The 20,552-nt window shown below is 47.0% G+C and overlaps 1 long non-coding RNA gene across 1 annotated transcript in view; it reads right to left on the bottom strand.

The window, feature by feature from the left end:
• The window catches only part of LOC147725400 (uncharacterized), a 54,657-nt gene extending 52,665 nt beyond the window's left edge, over positions 1 to 1,992 (bottom strand). The window contains exons 1-2 of the long non-coding RNA XR_015309822.1: positions 1,934 to 1,992; positions 1,782 to 1,844 (exon numbers count right to left, since the gene is read on the bottom strand). This is a non-coding gene — a long non-coding RNA (uncharacterized LOC147725400). The remainder of the gene's footprint in view (positions 1 to 1,781; positions 1,845 to 1,933) is intronic.
• Between the last annotated feature and the right edge of the window lie 18,560 nt (positions 1,993 to 20,552).

Raw genomic sequence — 20,552 nt, forward strand, 5'->3', positions numbered from 1 at the left:
ATCGAGGACATTGGCCAGTGCCAAATGCTCAGATAAGGCTAGGTTAACATGGGCCTCCATGACTTTGGCCGGCCAGGGAAGCAATGAGATCGGGCGATAGTTTTCCGGTTTTAGAGGATCCAATGATGGTTTTTTCAGGATCGGGGAAACCACCGCCTGCTTCCACTTGGCAGGAACAGTGCCGGAAGTCAGGGAAAGATTGATTAATGAACACACTACCGTGCGCCCCTGAAAAGACGGATCTCTGAAGAGAGCAGGTCTGAGTGGGTCCGCCGGAGAGCCGGACTTGACACGTTGTGCCAGCTTGACAAACCCATCCCAAGAGAGAGTAGGGAGAGAATGTAATACCGGGCGGCTGCAGAGGTCGTTCCGAGGAAAAAGTGGTAATGTCGTGCTGGGAAATGACAGATAGATGTTCTTAACTTTCTCCAAAAAGAAAGCGGCCAAAATCTCACACTGTGAGGTGGAACCATCCACAGGCGGAGCCGCTCTCTTAGCCATCAAATCTTTTAAAGCTTTAAAGATGGTCTTCGAGGGGTTATGGCTATTACGGAATTCCATTGCGTAGAACGCCGCGCGGGCTCTACAAATAGCTCGATGGTAGAGCTTAACAGCGGCCAAGTACGCGGTTTTTTTAACGGCATCGTACGCCTTCCGCCACTCCCTTTCTGCCCGCCTACACGAGCCCTTCAGAGCGCGGAGAGCACTGTCGTACCAAGGGCTCGACTGCCTGGAGCTGGATTTACTTGCAATAACAGGCACCAATCTATCAAGCGCCTTAGTGATCCAGCTGCAAAATTGGTCGTAGCCCAGACTAGCGTCAGACAGAGGGCCAAGTGGCTCTTCAGCCATGATACAATGAAGATCCTCAAGCCTGAGCTTATTCCAATGCCGCCGCGGAACCCACTTTGGAGGTGGAATAGTGGGGGTTACGGGGAGAGGTAGCCACATGGACACCAAAAAATGGTCAGTCCAACCCACTGGAGAAATAGCCGAAACTTGGACATCCGATAAGTTGGTGAAGAATGGGTCCAAGATGTGCCCTGCCACGTGCGTGGGTTGAGTGACAAGTTGGGTCAGCTGAAAGGCCTCCATATCCGCCAGGAACCCACTGATGGCCGCGGTCTGTTGGATGTCAAAATGGAGGTTGAGGTCACCTATGATGCAGAAATTAGCGCAATCACTAGCTAGCATACTCACTGCCTCGGGGAAAGCTCCCCTGAAAGCTACATCGCTGCCAGGAGGGCGGTACACGACCATCCCAGACAGCGTGAACTGAACTTCACAATACAAATATATACATAATCATAAACATCAAATATGCAAATTTTCTTTTAAACCCAATGCATTTCGGGACATTCGGTCCCTTCGTCAGGGGTTGTGAATTTCTTTTGAAAAGAAAAGGAAAAAAGGAAACGCTTTCAAAGGATGCACATTTCTAGTGAATTATTCAGATCATATTTACAGATTACTGTGTGATTAATCAACACCTCACTGTCATTAATAAAAAGGAAACACAATCACATCTGTATGCTTGCAACAGTCGAAAATTTCCACCACAATACCTTTCGCTGATCGTGAACAAATGCATTTATGATATCACATAATAAGGCAACTCCAAACCAAATCAATCTTTTCATCTAAAGGAATCATTATCAGTCTCATGCAAATAATGCCCATAATTCATGACCATGTTTACTGATGTCTTTAAGCCCTAAATGAGTACTGACAGTGAGCCTTATGTCTAGTCGTTATTCGTAAGTACATGAAACTATTCTCACCTCTATACAGGATGTAGTTACGCGATAATCACCACGGATTGCATTTGTCCCGAATCTCTTGCTCTACAGATATTATAAAAATATATATCGATCAATGCTCGACTATCTTGATGATTATTAATTCAAAAGAGTTCTCAAATGTAATCGCTTACCTCGCCAAATCATCAATACTAGCAACGGAACTTCAGCAAGTAATAGATCTCATGCGACTAGGGAATAAATGAATGTAAACGTTACCATTCGTTCATGAACTAACCACTATCTTCAACTTATGTGGGAGCTCTCAAGTGCTCACCTGAAATTGGACCGACTGTGCAAACCGTTCAGGATGGGTTAATCAAATGCGCTGGACACTGCAAAATAAATAAAAACAACCGTCAACAACCGGTCTCTCCTTGTCAAGCGTGCTCTTGAAAAATCATTATATTAAGCTCACCAGTAATAACGCCAACTCCAACGGTGTACCGGGTACACTTGTTACTCGCCGCTAGTCCTACAACTATTTTGATGCCTACATGCAATGACAATTATGCGTGACTGCAAAGATCGATGAAGGACTATATCTAATGAACATGGAAAGTGGACTCCATCTCGATTTCGCGTTCAACTGAATTCTGAAACTTTATCCATACAAATACTCATCCATAAATCCAAAAAACTCCGCGACTCACGAATAACTGAAGAGTATTCACACATATTGTAGCATGAAGTATTGACCTTTGATTCAAACTCAATGCGAATCGTAAATTATTACAGAGTGCAAAATATACAAGTTTTATCCTATTTGCACTTTTATGTGATATTTTCTCTAAGCGTCAGCCATCTGCTGTGAGTGTTCCTAGGTAAGGGTGGTACAGCACTAAACTATGTCCCTGTGAACTGAGTTGTCTGCTTCAAATGTTGAAATGACTTTCCATGCCTGTTTAGATTTACTTAATGTTGTCTCCCAGGAGAGCTTATGAGTATGTTTGAGTACAACTGAGTCCATCAGCTTCACACTTTTGAGTAGCATTCAAATAAGTGGAATGGTCATCATTTTCTGATTGAAGATAATTACATTTCCAAAGTACCAATTCAATCTTTATTTCGATCTATTAGATCATCAAACATATACAGACAATCAAAGTCATTATAATATATACAGATCAATAAAACATTAATTATAAAAGTTGAACTACAACATGTGAGTCAGTTCATCCTCAGGGAAGCTAAAAATCATTAATAGGGTGCAATTCTTAAAAATTATTAAAAATTATTAAAAATCCACCTCCGCCTTCAAAAGCCGGGTGCGAATGAACCACATTGCTGTTAGATACTTTGCCACTACAAACACAATTGAAGGTGACACAGCAGTCTTTAAGATTCTGTACGCGGGGAAGAACTGTCTGAAGCCCAGATTTTTAAGGAAGGGGACAAGCCAATATTTCCTGATTCTTTGGTAGGCTTTGCAGAAGAGAACCACATGCAAATCATTTTCTTGAGGATGCGCACATGCCGGGCACTGCTCTGTGGTTGGAGGCGAAGACCAAGAACTAGTGAATGACATGAGAAGTAGTGTGCCATATCTCCACTGCAGAAATAGCTTCCTGGTTAGCACAGGGGTCATGCCATCCAGAACACATTCCAGGAAGTAGAAATCTTTGCTTTGAATAAATAAGTTCGTCAGGGTTCCCTCTCGCGTGCTATCCAAAGCAATAGTGAGCTTTAGGTTGTAGTAAGCCTTTGACAGTGCTTTGTGTGGGATCCTGCTACTTGCGTTAGCTGGGTCAGACCAAAGTTCCGAGAGGCCCAGGCTCTCGCATGACCTTTTTATATAGCTTAACCATGCGATGTGTGTGGCATTTGGAAGGGTTAAAAACTCCTGAAGCTCGGTCCTGTAATTGATAAGTTCTTGGCTGCTCCATAATCTTCGCCAGAAAGTAAAAGGTTTGAGACCCAGTTCTTCTGCAATTGGACTAATTCCCAAGTCTAATCTCAGAGGGAGTAATGGCATGCTTAGTGGGAGAGCTACCAACTGCCTGATGAATTTATTTTCCGTAATCATCAGGTTTTGGGCAGAAGTGTGGCCCCACAATTCAGCCCCATAAGTGACTGCCCCCCGTGACTGAGATTTATAAATTTGGATGACAGGGCCAAGTGGACGATATGTTGATTTGTTCACCATCCTGGAGATACCACCCACTATCTGCACCAGTTTCATATTTGCCTTAATATGGTGTGTCCCCCATGTCATATTCTCATCTAAGGTTAATCCTAGGTACTCAAATGTAGAGACTCTCTCTAATCGCACTGAACCAAGCAAGGGATTAGGGCGTGTTGAAGAGGTGGGGTTTAGGATCATATATTTTGTTTGAGAAGCGTTGATCTCGAGGCCCCTCTCCGTGCAAAATTTCAAAAAGCCATCGAGTACCCGTTGGATTCCCATAGGGGATTTTGACAGCATCAGGGTGTCGTCCGCAAACATGATAGCGGGCACCCTGCTGCCATTCAATTTGGGAGCATCAATGTCGTCAATCTTGGTCAGGTGGGCGATTACCCCGTTCACAAAGAGGCAGAACAGGGTCAGTGCAAGCACACAGCCCTGTCTCTCCCCTCCGTCAACGGGGAATCTTTCCGTTAAATTACCATTTCTGCCACACCTGACACGCGCAAAGTTATTCTGATGCAATTTCATCAAAATGGAAAGCCTACCAAACAGCTTCTGGGACACACTTATTGCACCGGTGACTTTGCCTTTTGGACACTCTACTGGGTGCAGGAGTATTGCAGGCATGCTTTGGTGATATTACCCTCTCATTTTTGGAGTTGTCACTTGAGTAGGATGTTCACACTGCCAAGGGGCCAGCAACTGTATAGTCAGGGAGTCATTTCATCTTATGAGACCCACACCATCACCCCATTAGTTGACATTTTTGAGCAAACCGACTTTTCTGTAGTAGACCATCTAGTTTACTCGTATCACCACTTTCCTGAAGTATTTGAAGTATATAACTAGGAAGGTGAGTATGCGACTTTTATGGCACACATATTCCCCAAAAGAATAATGACAAAAAAGATTACCTACTTTATTGCAAAGCAGGTGGTACTTATGTATAGATAAAAAATGTCCAGTGTTCAGGTTTCCGTAAACTTCTCCACTGTGCACAATCACAGACTTATCCAATTATTTCAGAGAGGTTGAGCAGTAGTATCAGAAAGGAGAGGTCTCCACAAACATTCTGCTTCCAGTGGGAAATCGCCTTCTAATTATCCATCAGATCACGCGCCAACCATCAGAATATGGCAGAAAAAGCTGTCGATAATGGTATTTCTTGCTGAGCCTACCTTGTCTACCAGCCGGCATAGTAACCGGGGCCTATGCTTCAAGAATTCCGAATTAGGTGTACTGTGGAACCCTCAACCTCGTGTCGACCCTACCCGTACAATTAAAAGATGCTTACAGATGTTTTTGTGCCACAGGCCTCATAATAATGAAACGTTCTGTAAACACTATTAACGCTAATTACATGAGCATCAATATTAATAATATCAAAAAAGGAAGGTACTTCCGTATCATATCAAAGTTATTTGCAGAAGAGCGAGCGGTATATGACGAACTGTTTAGTATATGTTAAAATATGACCTCATTCTGCCATTTCTTTAAGCATGTTGAATAGGGTTTGAGGTGAAGTTAGTATGACATATCAGTCATATTCAGGGTCTGGCTGGGACAGAAATTAGGTTGAGAACCAAAATAAAAGTGACCCCTTTAGTGAATTTGAATTTAAAAAATGCCCCATATTTGTGAATTGGAGTTGTTTTTAACCTGTGAAGACACGCTGTATAAGGTCTTGCAAGAAGACATGGAAGACGGCATGCATTCGTGCTTGCTGCAGGCAATGTTTGTGGTAATATCAGGGAAATCAACAGACCATATAACAGGTCCACAAACAACCAAAACAAGCATTAGAAATGCAATGGGTCTCGCAGCATTAGAGTTAGTGCTTTTAGAATTGTTTATGGGTTTTTTTGTAAATCTTTAGCATGAGGTTGAGGGTGAGTGAGGGTGAGGGGTTGAGGGTGAGTGAGGGTGAGGCTGAGGGGTTGAGGGTGAGGGTGAGTGAGGGTGAGTGAGGTGTTGAGGGTGAGTGAGGGTGAGGGGTTGAGGGTGGGTGAGGGGTTGAGGGTGAGTGAGGGTGAGGGAGTGAGGGTGAGTGAGGGTGAGGGTGAGGGTGAGTGTGGGTGAGGGATTGAGGGTGAGGGGTTGAGGGTGAGTGAGGGTGAGGGGTTGAGGGTGAGTGAGGGTGAGGGGTTGAGGGTGAGTGAGGGTGAGGGAGGGTGAGGGGTTGAGTGTGAGGGGTTGAGGGTGAGTGAGGGTGAGTGAGGGTGGGTGAGGGTGGGTGAGGGTGGGTGAGGGTGGGTGAGGGTGAGTGAGGGTGAGTGAGGGTGAGGGTGAGTGAGGGTGAGTGAGGGTGAGTGAGAGTGAGGGTGAGTGAGAGTGAGGGTGAGTGAGAGTGAGGGTGAGTGAGAGTGAGGGTGAGTGAGGGTGAGTGAGAGTGAGTGAGAGTGAGTGAGGGTGAGTGAGAGTGAGTGAGGGTGAGTGAGTGAGGGTGAGTGAGGGAGGGTGAGGGTGGGTGAGGGTGTCACAATTTTTCCGTCTTCCTATTCCTGCTTTACCCCTTGTGTGCAGCCATGTCCTAAGGCAGAGTAAGTGCAGGGGAGAGTGGGTGTGGACGAATTTATTTGGCATGTCTGCAGAGCACATTACCTCCTGCACCTCGTGTATATGGAGAGTGCAATCTGTTGTCACTAAATGTGCTATTTGATGGTAAAAATGAAGTGTGCTGGGGCAGCTGTGTGCCAAAGGCTCCTAAAGAGCTTCAGATGGATATATTTGCTTTTGTGCGGTGCTTTTGCAGAACGGCAACTGTTAAACCAACAGGTTCCCAAACCTTTGACTGCGATTTCTTCAGAAGTGCTGGTCCCTTTGTGTTCTGTTTTCTTACGTTTCAGTGTTTGCAGCACTCTGTTTCAGTCAAGTAATGGCCGTCAGCCAGGCAGGATTAGATGAGGCCCGGGGGTGACATTCCTGTGCGGTTTGGGGTTTAATCGCGTCATTGTTGTCTCCATCGCGGCCATCAGAAGCACAGATATTTCTGCTCGCCATTGGAGCCGGCTCCGACATGGAGATCAAAGCAAGGTGGGGGGAGGAAGCAGAGGGGGCGCCCGAATGCAGCATTGTAACACGGCGGGCAGGGGAGGGGGCGGGCAGGGGAGGGGGCGGAGAGGGGAGAGGTGCGACACGGCAGGAAGACGGAAGGAAGAGAGGGGAGGGGGTGGAGAAATGTAAGTGCAGGGGAGAGTGGGTGTGGACGAATTTATTTGGCATGTCTGCAGAGCACATTACCTCCTGCACCTCGTGTATATGGAGAGTGCAATCTGTTGTCACTAAATGTGCTATTTGATGGTAAAAATGAAGTGTGCTGGGGCAGCTGTGTGCCAAAGGCTCCTAAAGAGCTTCAGATGGATATATTTGCTTTTGTGCGGTGCTTTTGCAGAACGGCAACTGTTAAACCAACAGGTTCCCAAACCTTTGACTGCGATTTCTTCAGAAGTGCTGGTCCCTTTGTGTTCTGTTTTCTTACGTTTCAGTGTTTGCAGCACTCTGTTTCAGTCAAGTAATGGCCGTCAGCCAGGCAGGATTAGATGAGGCCCGGGGGTGACATTCCTGTGCGGTTTGGGGTTTAATCGCGTCATTGTTGTCTCCATCGCGGCCATCAGAAGCACAGATAGCGGCGGGGGAGTCTGGTGCGAGGCGCGGGGGGGGAACAGACCACGGACAAACATTGTGTTACCTTCTGTTCTGTGTGTCTGCGGTGTGTAATGCGTATTCAGGAAGACTGGTACACAGATCCCGGCTTATTTGCTGAAAAACAGGATATGATCGTGGTACACGGTGGGCCGTTAGCAAGGGGTGCTTGATAGCTCACAGGAACAAGCCGGAGGGAAGAGAGGGGAGGGGGGAGGAGAAATGCGAGACGGCGGGAAGGGGAGGGGGCGGAGCGGGTAAACAAAGACGGACGTGCACGCGCCCGTGACTTTTAAGGTCAATGCGCATGCGCATAAGCTTAATGCGCATGCGCATTGACCTTAAAAGTCACGGGCACTGCAAGGAATCGCCACGATTCCTTGCAGTGTTGCCAAAGAGTGGATAACTCGCAATACTCTCGCCTTGCTCGATGCGCATGCGCATCGACAGGCGAGACCTAAAAAACGGCCCACACACTGACCTGCCAGGCTGATTGCCTTAAAGGCGTGTCCGACCCTCGTAAAAATCGGTGCTTTTTAACGGTAGAAAAGAGAAATAAACTTTATTACATAAAAATCAGCAATCACCACAAATCTGCTTTCAAAGTACGATTCTGTCACCAGGTCGCCAAAGCAGTCAGAATGCATTTGTGGGTGACAAGCATGCGGCTGTGAGGGCTGTGGGTGAAAAGCGGCTGTGGAGATGGTGGGTGACAAGCATATGATGAGTGAGGGCTATAGGTTAAAAGCACACTCCCTCTATTGTCTGGGAAAGGCAGCTGACAAAAGAAGCACTGTTGCGACATACACGCTGATCAGTGATGAACCAGCATTTAACTAACCCTAGGAAAATGCCCACGATAAGAAAACTGTATTTCTTTGAAATTCAGTTTAACAAAGTCTACCAATTAAAGGAAATTACAAGCAAGTCTTGTCATTATCCAGTGCTCAGCCTGCACAGTGGAGTTCAAAGCAAGGGCACGTAAACGGTACCAACTGCCCCTTAATCTAACCGCGTGGTCGCACCGGCAGATGCAGGCTCCCGCGGCCCCGCCCACACGCAGTGATGACGACACAGGTGCAAGCAAACCCCTACTCACGCACACGTGCACACGCCCAGACATGCGGAAGCACCGACTGAGACTGAGTTTTTCGACAGTAACTGGAACTGTAACAACGTACTTACAGCCCGATTGATCATTAATGAAGGAACAGAGTCACAGACTTCTCTGAATCAGTGAATAAAGTGATACTATATTCTGGTCTGTCTGAGTGCACTGCTTATAAGCAGCGCTTGGAATGGAAAAATAAAAGTGCAGGTACGCTGTAGAGGAGTACCTGCGTGTTCCTGAGAAGTGCCGGTACTCTCCAATTAAAGGTATTGCATTTCTCTTGAGAAGTGCTGGTACTCTCCTCAAAATAAAAAAGTGCCGGTACCCGTACCGGCCAATTTAAAGCACTGCCTATAGGGGTCATGTGATAGGTTAATGGTAGCTTTTCTCAATTATCATGTACGTGTTACATTTTGCAAACAAGCTGATATATTGTAACTGAGCCAAAGGACTATTCTTCTACACAATGTAAATAAAGTTAGGTCATCAGTATCTCTTTTCAACTTACAACAATCAGCATATGCCATGTAAAACATTGCAAGTGATTCAGACAGTTCCTGTGTTACTTAAGGGAGGAGTTTTGAAAGAAAAGCCCAATGAAGTATGCTCTGTATTTTGTTTTTTAATACTTATAGTAAATACAGGGGTGTCGTTTAATAAGGCTCGGGGGACGGGGGCATGGGGAGGGGTGAAATCTCGAACTTCCCAACTAAAACAACGGTGGGCCGCATTAGAGAGGGGTAGAATAACGAAGGCTCGGGGGATGGACTCTTCCCATAAGGAGCAGGGTCAGTACTGTTGTGCATTAGGTCTCTGTCTACTGTTTGTATGGTGGGCAAACAATTTTCAGTTGAAATGCTACCCAGAGCGATTGGCACTGGTTAGACAGGTTACAAGCAGGGCCGGACTGGGAACCAAAACCGACCCTTGCAAAGTGCTCGGATGCGCCCCACCACCCCCCACCCGGTGGGGTAGTGGGTGCTGCCGAGCTCTTTGCCAGGGCTGGTTTTAGGCCGATTTTGTTACAGGGCCGATTTTGCAGCTACAAATTGGCCCCCCACCCGTGCAGCGCACCAGGGAATTTCCCGGTGCCCGCTACGGCCAGCCTGGCCCTGGTTACAAGACTTCATCTCATCACCTTTTTGGGTGTTTAATTGCGAGTAGTATGCCTGGAAACCTGAAACTGGGGCTGGTTCCAAGCTTACTACTGCAATGTTTGTGAATTCCAACAAGTTGTACATTTACATCCATTAAAGGAGTACATCTGTGGGTGCAGAATTACTTCTTTCTTGGTAATCTAGGCACTATATATATTTACGTTTTCTGCTCCAAGAAATTAACAAGTTAACACTCTTACTGAAATGAGAAGAACAAGAAAAATGGAAACAGACATAGTAGACCCTACTCAGGCCCCCAAACCCAACTACCATGACAAGAATACATTTGGAGTGTGCCAAACCCCAAATACACACCAATACTGTTAGAAGGTGGTTCTGACACTATGGGCCGCCTGGATTTTTTGCTTTTTGTGCACCTAATTGTTGAGCTTTTACTGTGGGGGAGCCTCATAAGTTCGGACTCACCCACAGTGAACTCAGGACCAGGCCACTGCTCAGCTGGAGTAAGGGACACTGGGCTGATTACATGCAGACACCTGTGTACATGAGATTCCTAGCGTGCACAGCCAAAGAGCAGGTGCGGATAGACTGGTGTGGCAGGACTTATGCAGAATGGGGTGGTGCCGTGGAATAGGCTTCATAGACTGGGAAGAAACATGCCAGGGAAAGTCAGTGTGTTTTACTGTTTTTCACTTCATTATTCCTCTATGGGCGATGTGGAGCCCATGGGCTAGATTAACTTTCCTAAGGCCTATGGATTCCAGACACGCACTAAAGTCCACTTTAACGGGTGTGAGAAGACGTATTATGCAGAGTCCAAAGTCCTATTTGTACTACTTTTGGGTCATCCAGAAATGTCATGTTTCTCAGAGTCAGCCATAACCAGGGCCTGGCTGAGGGCTGACCTCAGCAGGCTGGATTGATAACCTTTCTTCCATGAGCTAAGGTCTCCTCTCCAAGGAAAGAGAAGATGGGTGGAACTACATGTTCATCCATCTGTAGCTGACACCTGGTGCCAGGCACCAGGCCACTCTGGAGGGAAGGCAGCAAGGGGGGAAGGGGCTCTCAGAGACCATGTGGCAGGACACCCTGTATGACGCCATTTCGAAGAAAGCCAGAGGCCTTGCCAGGAAGTAGGGAGCAGGGGCAGAGAAGTGATGTGTCGCTGTGTGATAAGGCAAACAGAGACTTCCTGCCAGCCCCCTCACCAAACTTCTTAAAATAACTTGCACAGGAAGAGGAGCTCTCTCTGGGGTGTGGTCTGCTGCGGCAGAAGGTGCTGGAGCATGGCGCAATAGGCAGTTGGAAGGATGAACCCCCTGACTGCCCCTAGGATCTTGAACAGCAGCAGGAGAAGAGTCCAGGACCAGTGCACAGAAGCAGGGGCCTCTGTGCAGGGAGAAGAGAGGCCCAGGAGGAGAGCAGGTGAAAGGCTGGCGCAGGGAGCCAGTGAAGTCAGCTCACTGCTGAATTCCCCCGCTGAGAAGCCCAGAGGGCAAAGGAAAGTGCTTCTAGTGGCTGGGGAGCACCACCAAGAGCAAGAAGAGGCGAAGAGGGTGCAGATCGGTACCCTGGGTCCCAAGATACGCCCCCCCCCCAGAAGGTAGGTGACCTTTGACCCCTGCCCGGACCGACGACGAAGAACGTGGGGCTCCACCGCCGATCCCAGATGAGCCCCCGGGGGCAGCCCCCAAGAGAAGTAAAGTCAGGGTGCACCGTGGCGCACCCCTTGAAGGTGCCCTGCGGGGTGCCGGGGTGCCGCCGAGATTAAGCGGGGGAGCGCAATGGTGCTCCCCGTGAAGAGGTGTAGGGGGAAGGGCCTCAAATTTCAACTACGGGCCTCGTGTGAGGAAGGAGGCGGGGAGCACCATCGCGCCCCCGTGTAGATGAAAGCCAGGGGGGCGCTGTTGTGTCCCCCACGAAGCTGACCTTCGGGGTGCGCAATCGCGCTCCCCGTTAATATGCCCAAGGGGCCTGGGACCCCATCCCCGGCCCAAAGAAGAAGAGAAGGCTCACGCGGGGTGCCAGGAGCCCACCCTGGACCTTGCAGAAGTGGCTCCATCTCCCAGGAGTCCCTGTGAGTTTAGCTCGAGACACCTGGGCCGCTCTCCCTGCTTGCCCCACCCCCAACAACGAAGATAAAATCTTTCGCTTCCTGAATCCCAACGGGACTCTGAATCTGCCTACCTGCCAGGACGTTGAACTTTGGTCCCTTGTTGCTGCTTGTGTGCCTCTCCCAGCGCTGCATCTCGCGGAACCTGCTTCGCGGGTCCCGCATTGTTGTGTGCGCTGTGCGTGAACTTTGCACCAAAGGAGGTGCTGGGAACTTGGAGACTGCTGCCTGTGGGGTGTGTAGTGCTGCAGCAGGGCTGTGAGCGGTAGAACCAGGGACTCCATCTCCCAGGAGTCCCTGTGAGTTTAACCCGAGACACCTGGGCCGCTCTCCCTGCTTGCCCCGCCCCCACCAACCAGCTCTCTTATATCAATAGGACACTTTACCCGCTGCGCGGGAGCATCCCGGGAGAAGCCCGGGACAAGGGCGGGGCTGTCTGCGGCCGTCAGAGGCCGGAAGAGACTGAACTGGGCCAAGGCTCTTGGCTGTTCTCCCGAGATTGTGGAGTATTTACTCGTTTTGTAAGCCCACTTTGTCTGCCTTTGCTTTTATGTTAGTTGCCGGGGCACTTTTAGCTGACCAGCTGTCACTTTTCTGTACATTTCACGAGAGTCTAGTGTTCTCGGTTCTCACTGTTTCCTCTCTCTGTTTTTGGTGAGGACGATGGAGTGCCGCGAAACTAGAAGTATGGCGGCGGCAGGCGGTAAAAAGCTGACCGGCACATTAGATGATTTTATTGTGCGTACCAATTCCCTGATCGATCAAGGTATCGTACTCATGGAAAGAAGGGTTTCCCAGGAATTGGCATTAGCCAAAGATCATCTTTGGGTCTCATTGGCTCTGTACGTACCCCTTATACTTCGTTACGCATACCTAACCCCGTGCAGACTTTGTTGATGTTCATAATGTTAACTGCGTTCAGATTGGCTTACGAGACTCATCACCCCTTAACCCCCAGGCTCAGGCCCACAACCTCATAGGGACTAGTTTGGAGTCTTACTTGGTAGATCCTCAGGCAGACTCTCAGGTAGCGACCCCAAATGACCAGAAGAGGGGGAAGCGGGAGGGGGCCATTCCCAAATGTAAGCATCCAAACACCAACATCCTTGGAGCTAAGAAAGACCGCGCTATAACAGCTGGGAACACTAGTATTGATTCAAATGAGAGGGGAAGAATAGTAGAGTTGAGGGAACCCAGTAGGGAATCTGTTATGCAGAAAACTGGGGCGGAAGTACTTCAATCTGAGACCGTAAGATTACCCTTGAATATCATTGATGATACCATGCTGGATAACTCCCTGGCCGATATCCTTGAAGACAGCACCATAGCCGATAGGTCCGGAGTCGACAGAACAGGGTTTATAGACGGGGAGGAGGAGCCCATAGGCTGTACTATAACAAAAATTATTAAAATGCATGATTTCCCGTAATGCCTTGCAAGGCAGGAACGGCCGGCAAGGCTAAAACAGCATTGTTCTCTGCTTGTAGTGGTCCCAGGAGAACAGGGTCACCACCACACGTGGGCCAGGGTGCAGGGAGGGGGCTGCTGGAGCAAAACAGACTCCCCCAGCACCACAAAGAAAAGTCCCTCTCTAAGCCTCCTGGGGACTTGAAAAGTATAACCCCTCAAGGGCTCAGCCAGAATTTTAACTCTTTTTGGGCTGGAACTTTTGTTCTACAGCTGGAGGAGAATGGATACGTTTTTCAATGAGTGAAGGGCTGAGTTGTGGATGTCTGGAGAAGGGCATCCCCTGGAGATGAAGAGTTGTAATAGCCCCATGAATGCATTTACTATGTTTATTACTTTTAGAAGGATTAAATGTCACATGTGTAATTTGAAGTACCATGTAAGGTGATGTCATAAGCAAAGTGGGGCTATGTTGCCAAATATTCCTGCTAGGGCGTCTGACTGTATATGCGCAATCCTGTGATTTAATCTGTGATGCCTTTAGAGGCTATAATTGCAATGCACTCAAATGATACCCAAATGTGATGAGTAGTGTCATTCTAAAGTGATGCTTAAACATGTATTCTTGCTGCTGCGCTTAGGTGAAGGACCCAGACTGCTAGCCCTTAAGATGTAGAGGTGTATACTTCATGGTCAGTAGGAAATGCTCAGTCAGGGTTGTGTGTCTCCAAGGCAGGGTTACCTATTATAAAGGCTTGTTGGGATTATGGGGGGACGTCGCCACTGGGATGGTGCCAGTGAGCAGGGCCCTCGCTCCAAATTATGTTCAACGAACTGCATTGGGGGCAAGATGATGTGCATACAAGGAAAGTGGGGGTACTAGCCCCCACCCCCCTTCGGGATGCAATGTCACAAAGTAATTCAAACAGCTTATGTATATTTGTAAATTGGTGCATAGTATTGAGTAGTGTGTGTGTGTTTAATAAATGTACTCTTACTTTTATGAAGCAAAGTGCAGACTGGACAATCATTCATTGAGTGTTATTTCTGCGCACCTGCAAATGGCGAATACTAGCCCACACCACCTCCCTTGAGTAAGCCTCAGACTGCTCTGCAACGCTACCCTCTGAGAGTCAGGCGCTACAATTGGGTGTTTGGTTCCCAGTGAAGGACAAATGTAGTCATGTTATTTGTGCAGGCCTCACAGATGCTGCCTCGTTTTCCAACTGATACTATGCCCCTGCCCGTCCCACCTGGGCCTGGTAGTTTTCCCTGGAAGTCATGACTATAGTCATGTACAACTCAACGGTCAGGAGTTGCCTCCCTGGGATTACCTATTATAAATGTATTTTCCCTTAACACACTCTTCGTCATCCCTGCTACATGAAGCCTTCATGGTAGAGTTGTCAAATTGGTGAATGGAGGTAGGCCTCCACATTTATAGTTCTTATCTTTTACAAATCATTTTATTAAGTGACCCACAGCCCTATGTACCAAGACTTGGTCACAAATAAAGGTGGGCGCTCCAGGAAATTAATAGGGCAAGTCTAGCCAGAGCCATGCTTCGGGACCTCCACTGGCTTCCGATGGAAAAACATATCAAATTCAATGCTCTGTGCTACTTGAATAAAGCCATGTCCAACCAACGTCGGTCCCTGGTATCTGAGATTGTTGGTGAAACACTACTACCCAGCTGTTCCTTCTGTTCCAGCAATCGCAATCTCTGTGCGGTCCCTAGGTTTCCTCAACTCAAAGAGAAGGGGCCAGTCCCTTAGCATCGTTAGAAAACTTAGGAAAACAGGCTTTTCTAACTTTTTATCTGGATCACTCTCCAAGATATTTTACTTTACATTTTGAGCGCTGGGAAACCCAGCTGGGTAGCTGTGTGCTTTATGAAAGAATAATAATAAGAGAGGCAACAAGGTATAATAGGAAAACCCTCCATACCCTTTCTGTTTATTTCTTCCCTGGAAAAGAACCTGAAACATCAACCTCCAAACAGAAGAATAACCCTTCAGGACCCAAGAATAAGAGGACTTAGTTAACCCCTGATAGCCACAGGGACCTTGATTTGGGAGTACTATGTACTCCCTGAATGAAAGCCTTTACCACTGAAAAACATTTTGCTGACCCTATTTGTCCTGTCTACCCTTACTTCAATATGGAATTTGAATAATTTGCAAGCAAGCTAGCTGAAACGTACGGGGAGTGGTAGTCACCATCAGTTGTTCAAGCGTGTGTGGTTAGAAGCATAGCTTCAAGGAGTAATATAACTTGGCATTTAGTAGATTATGTTGTCCTTTCAGTAACAGGTAACAGCGCATAAATGATTAATTCCGGCTGCACACTTGACTGATGTGTTAACTTGTAAGAGGTGTTTATTTGATGTATAATGACTTTTAGATGGATCATGAAAATGGGCTAAGTTGACATTTTTGTCACAAAACATTCCAAATGCGGTAGAAGGTGGCACCTGGAAGTACTTCTTTTGCTGATGTGCAGTCTGCATCAAGCCCACTACTGACACCTTTCCCAAACAATTTTGAACATGCTACTTTGCCTCTATCTCTGTAGCAGGGAGCCTCACAATTTTTAGGAACATTATATTGGCAAACAGCTGACATATAATCTGTTACTAGGAGGGTTCAGTTTACCTTAATACCAGTAAAGGCAGGTTCATTTGCGGCATTTGATGCGGAAAATGTGCAAATAGCATGTTTTGATGGTTTCAGGTTACCAGAAACAAATGCAGTTTTAATTTGGTTTGCACTCGCTGAAAACGGTGAAGTACTGTCTGGCTACAAACGTGTTGCCATCCTGCTTCACCTGATGTAAATAATTAATTTACTCTCTTAATTTCTATGCAAGGTAAGTACTTAATCAATAATAACTCAGATCGGAAGAAAAAAGACAGAGTCCGTGGTGTTAGAGTTCTTAGGGGTTTTATTCCTTAAAAAGGAATGGTCATGACAAGGATATCATGTTCTGACCACCACAGGGGTGTCAGAAGGGATAGAGCGCTACATTTTATTAACAGTACATAGCTTATATACTTAATTCATGCCATAAGCAACAGTGCAGGAGGCGTAACAGCTGAGAGAAGACAAGATAACAGTATACACGTGTTACAAGTGCGTAATCAAGAGGCGTGAACTAGAGGTGTATGCTAGAAACGTCACAGGTAGGTGTCACAGAAGGGGTGGCACTAACGGAAAGGTTGCAATGTCAGCGGAAATCGGAAGCTTGGATGCGCGCGCAGCTGCATGACGTGTGATTGACGTGAAACTGGAGGGTGCAGGGGACTTGACATTTACACTGACGGAAAGAGACAGAAGTCTGGCATGTCAGATCAACTTGTGCTTCTATCATATCTGGTATCTGGTGTTTAGGAACTAAGCTATCTGGGCGGAAAGGTCTCTAGGGCAGAAGCTATTCTATACTTGCTGTGAGTGCGTGTATAAGCGCCTGAGTGTCTGTATGAGAAGCGTGGGGGCATGGGCCTTCCATGGGAGCATGGCAACGGGGGCTATGAATTACTTGAATTACTTGCACAGAGACAGGTCGGCCCTTTGGCTCTACAGCTGAGGAGGGATGTTTACTGAAACTAGCAGGCAGGAATGTATTTTCGGGGAGCGGAACAGATAACTCGAAGGTTATAGTCAATCTTGGCAGGCAGCAGGCTGTGCTGAGCGCGAGGGGCCGCGCTAGAAGTAAGTCAGAGTTCACGAGTACAGGGGCAGCCTGGGCAGAGGCCCTTGGAGTCAGAAGCCAGAAAAGAGGCTCGGTGACAGAAATTCAGGGGCCCATTCAGCTAGAGCTGAAAAACGGAGGAGTACACTACAAAAAGACGTTGGCATAGCATACTTGGGAACGGATCATTCAATCCATTCAAGGTGGATCTGAAAGAGGACATGTTAACGTTGGACGCAAATGTATTTGCGTCTTCATTGCTGGTACAGGAGGGAAGTTACATGCACTTTAACTCGTACATGGAGACGGTGGGGTACGCGCTAGGGAACACATCTTGACCATAAAATTTATATTTCCTCATTCCCTCCTTGTTCCCTACGGACCCTTCATGATATATTAATCATCATAAATTGATCAGTTTGTTCTTGCAACATCAGTTGCTCATCTTTCTTTCTTTGACGATTTGAGAGGAAACTGGAATGTTCAATACATGATGTGGCACACAGTCCACATATCGCCGGGCCACACTGTAGGCACAGGCAGCAGCTGAATACTATGACAAGGCCGAAACCTAGGAAGGATAGGATCTTCCATCCCCAGGCGGTTAACGTTGTCCAGAACCAACCGGACCAAGTCCAGGTGCCTGGATTCTGATGTATCTGATTTGCAATTTTATGCAGACGGGTAATAGCTTGATAGACAGATGGCGCATTTTGTGGAATGAAAACGCAGCAACTTGACCCGATGACCTTACAGGCTCCACCTCTATCTGCCAAGATGACGTCAATAACAAGACGATTTTGAAGGACAACAACCCGCATAGCAGATTGCTCCTCTGTTAAGTTACCTAAGGCGGAGGCAGTTTCATGTACTACAGCTTCAAGTGTTCTAGTTAATCTACGTATTAGTTTACTGTTTTGGACAGGTCTTAAAAAGAAAAAGAATCCTTTATTAAAATCAGTATACTGTTCCCATGCCGTTTCTGTGTAGTCGACAAGTGGGATATCTCTTCTGGGTCTATTCTTTACTAGATTGGTATTTCTATGGTAATCAGGGGGAGCTAGAAAAACAGGTGGCAGAAGGAATGCAATATAACAGGTACCATCCCAATCTGGAGGCAAACGTATGTATGCGGTATGACCACAAACAAAATAGGAATGACGAGTAGCTTTAAAGGATGATTTACCATGATCACTGAATTCGACCACAGTAGTGCATTTACTATGACCTAAGTGTACTGAGCCTTTCTTGCTAACACATAGTTCACCGGTGACTGGTAATACTGACATATGAGGCAGAGCTGGTGCGGCTTCGGATTCTACAGTAAGGATCATGAGGCTAATTGTGTAATTACCTAATCCATATACTTCATTTTCTAGATCAGTTCCTATTCGAGTGGGGAGTCCCTCTTTATCAGGGTAACAGACGTTGAGCAGAACTAAGTTCAGGTTTCCCCAAACCCAGCTCCCATCGAAAACAGCAATATCAGGATCTAAGGAATTAATCATTTTAAACCATGCACCACAGGAGCCGTTGTGAGTGAACGGGTACGGAAAGAGGGGCAGAGCTCCCTTGTAATTCTGGTAGGGAGGGAGTCGGCCACATATCCAGCAGTTTGTAGCGTTATTAGTCTGATGGGAGTGGTGCAGCATACTAATGAATGTGTTATTGCGCAGCGCCAGTCTGTAAGAGCGTTCATGTTGTGGTAACTCACTAAAAGAATGTTCAGCAGAGACATTGTAGACAGATTGTTCATGCTTGAAGATAGGACAGTATATAGGAAGCAGTATACTGGCAATAATAATTAGAACACTTAGAAAAAACATTATTAACAACGTCACTATACAGTGACTACGCAGTGATTTGCAGTATGTATTTCTTTTGACTTGTCTCTCTCTCTCTCTATCTCGATCTAGGGGATACATGTCAGAAACTATTTAACCGATTCACCTAGGGGAGGACTTAAACAATTAAACTGTCTGACTTGCTAGATCGGAGTTTCATACGGTATTCCTCTTGGGGAGTTTTCTCTCGTTCGGATACTTCAAAGTCACTGGTTTTGATACAGTCTTTGGTGGGGGTGGACGAGTCAGAGTCTTGTTTTAGTTCATTTTTCAGTTCATTGCAAAGCTTAATATGACTCGTGTGGACCCACCCCTTTCTTCCTTCCAACTTGACGGCGGTCCTGGTAGTAAGGAGGACGATCTTCGGGGCTTTCCAGCGGGGCTCCAACTGGCTTTTTCGGTCGAAATTCCGGACGAGAACTATGTCCCCCGGACGGACCTCATGTGGCTTTACATCAGTGTTGTCAGGAAAGGCTGCAGCAACCTGTGAACGACATGATTGGAGTGCAGACATCAAGGAGGCAAGGTAATCTGTCAACATATTACAATCAACATCAGTGATTTTCTTCGGAATGGGCGTCCCCCACATATTCGGTGGTCTGCCAAAGACCACTTCGTACGGGGATAGCCCTGATCTCGAGTGGGCGACCATCCTCATATAGAATAGTGCCACTGGCAGGGCGACTATCCAGTCGACCCCTTTCTCCTGACATATCTTAGCAAGTCGGGTCTTTAATGTCTGGTTATGCCTTTCTACAAGGCCTGCGGCTTCGGGGTGTCGGACACAGTGGAACTTCCACTGATATCCTAGCAAAAGGGAAACCTGTTTCATCAACTCGGATGAGAATGGCTGTCCGTTATCTGAATACACGACACGGGGCAAACCGTACCGTGGGAAGAATTCACGAACCAGCTGCTTGGCAGTGGTTGGGGCGGTGTAATCTGATACTGGGTAAGCTTCTGTCCAACGGGAAAGTGCACAAACAACTACGAGGACATATTTGAAACCTCGACAACTGTCCATCTGGATATAATCCATCTGGAGGACTTCAAAAGGGTGATCGGGAGGATGAAATCCACCTTGCTCTACAGGGACGCTTTTACCTGGATTGAACTGACAACAGATCATGCAAGTACGCACTTTCTGTTTTGCTGCTGCTCGTAAGTGTTTGTTGTACCAGAGATTCTGCAAACAATCTATCATGGCTTTCTCTCCTAGATGTGCAGGACTATGTGCTGTATTTATCATGCTTTGAACCATTGAGTCGGGGAGAAACCATGTACATTTTCCCTTCGTCATCCAACCTTGATCTGTCTGAATCCCTCCTAGTTCAGTCCATTTCTTTATTTCATCTGGAGTAGCGTGTGTCTGGATATCGATTACGTCTAGGGTGGGATCTCTAACTGCCATACACTTTGTCGGTACTTTTGTCTTTGTCACATCCGTAATCTGGGTGTGAGTCAGTGCTGTGTGTTTTGCTGTCTGGTCTGCCAGGTCGTTACCCTGGGAAACAGAATCTGTAACTTTAGTATGTGCTTTACACTTCATGACTGATATGCCCGAGGGCAAATGTATTGCTTCTAACAGTGCTTGAATGAGGGGACCATGTTGTATCTTGGCCCCATGAGAGGTCAGAAAACCTCGTTCTTGCCAGAGGACTCCGAAGTCGTGTACAACTCCGAATGCATAACGTGAATCT

This window comes from Lissotriton vulgaris, chromosome 3_2, assembly GCF_964263255.1.
Source record: "Lissotriton vulgaris chromosome 3_2, aLisVul1.2, whole genome shotgun sequence".
NCBI lineage: Eukaryota > Metazoa > Chordata > Amphibia > Caudata > Salamandridae > Lissotriton > Lissotriton vulgaris.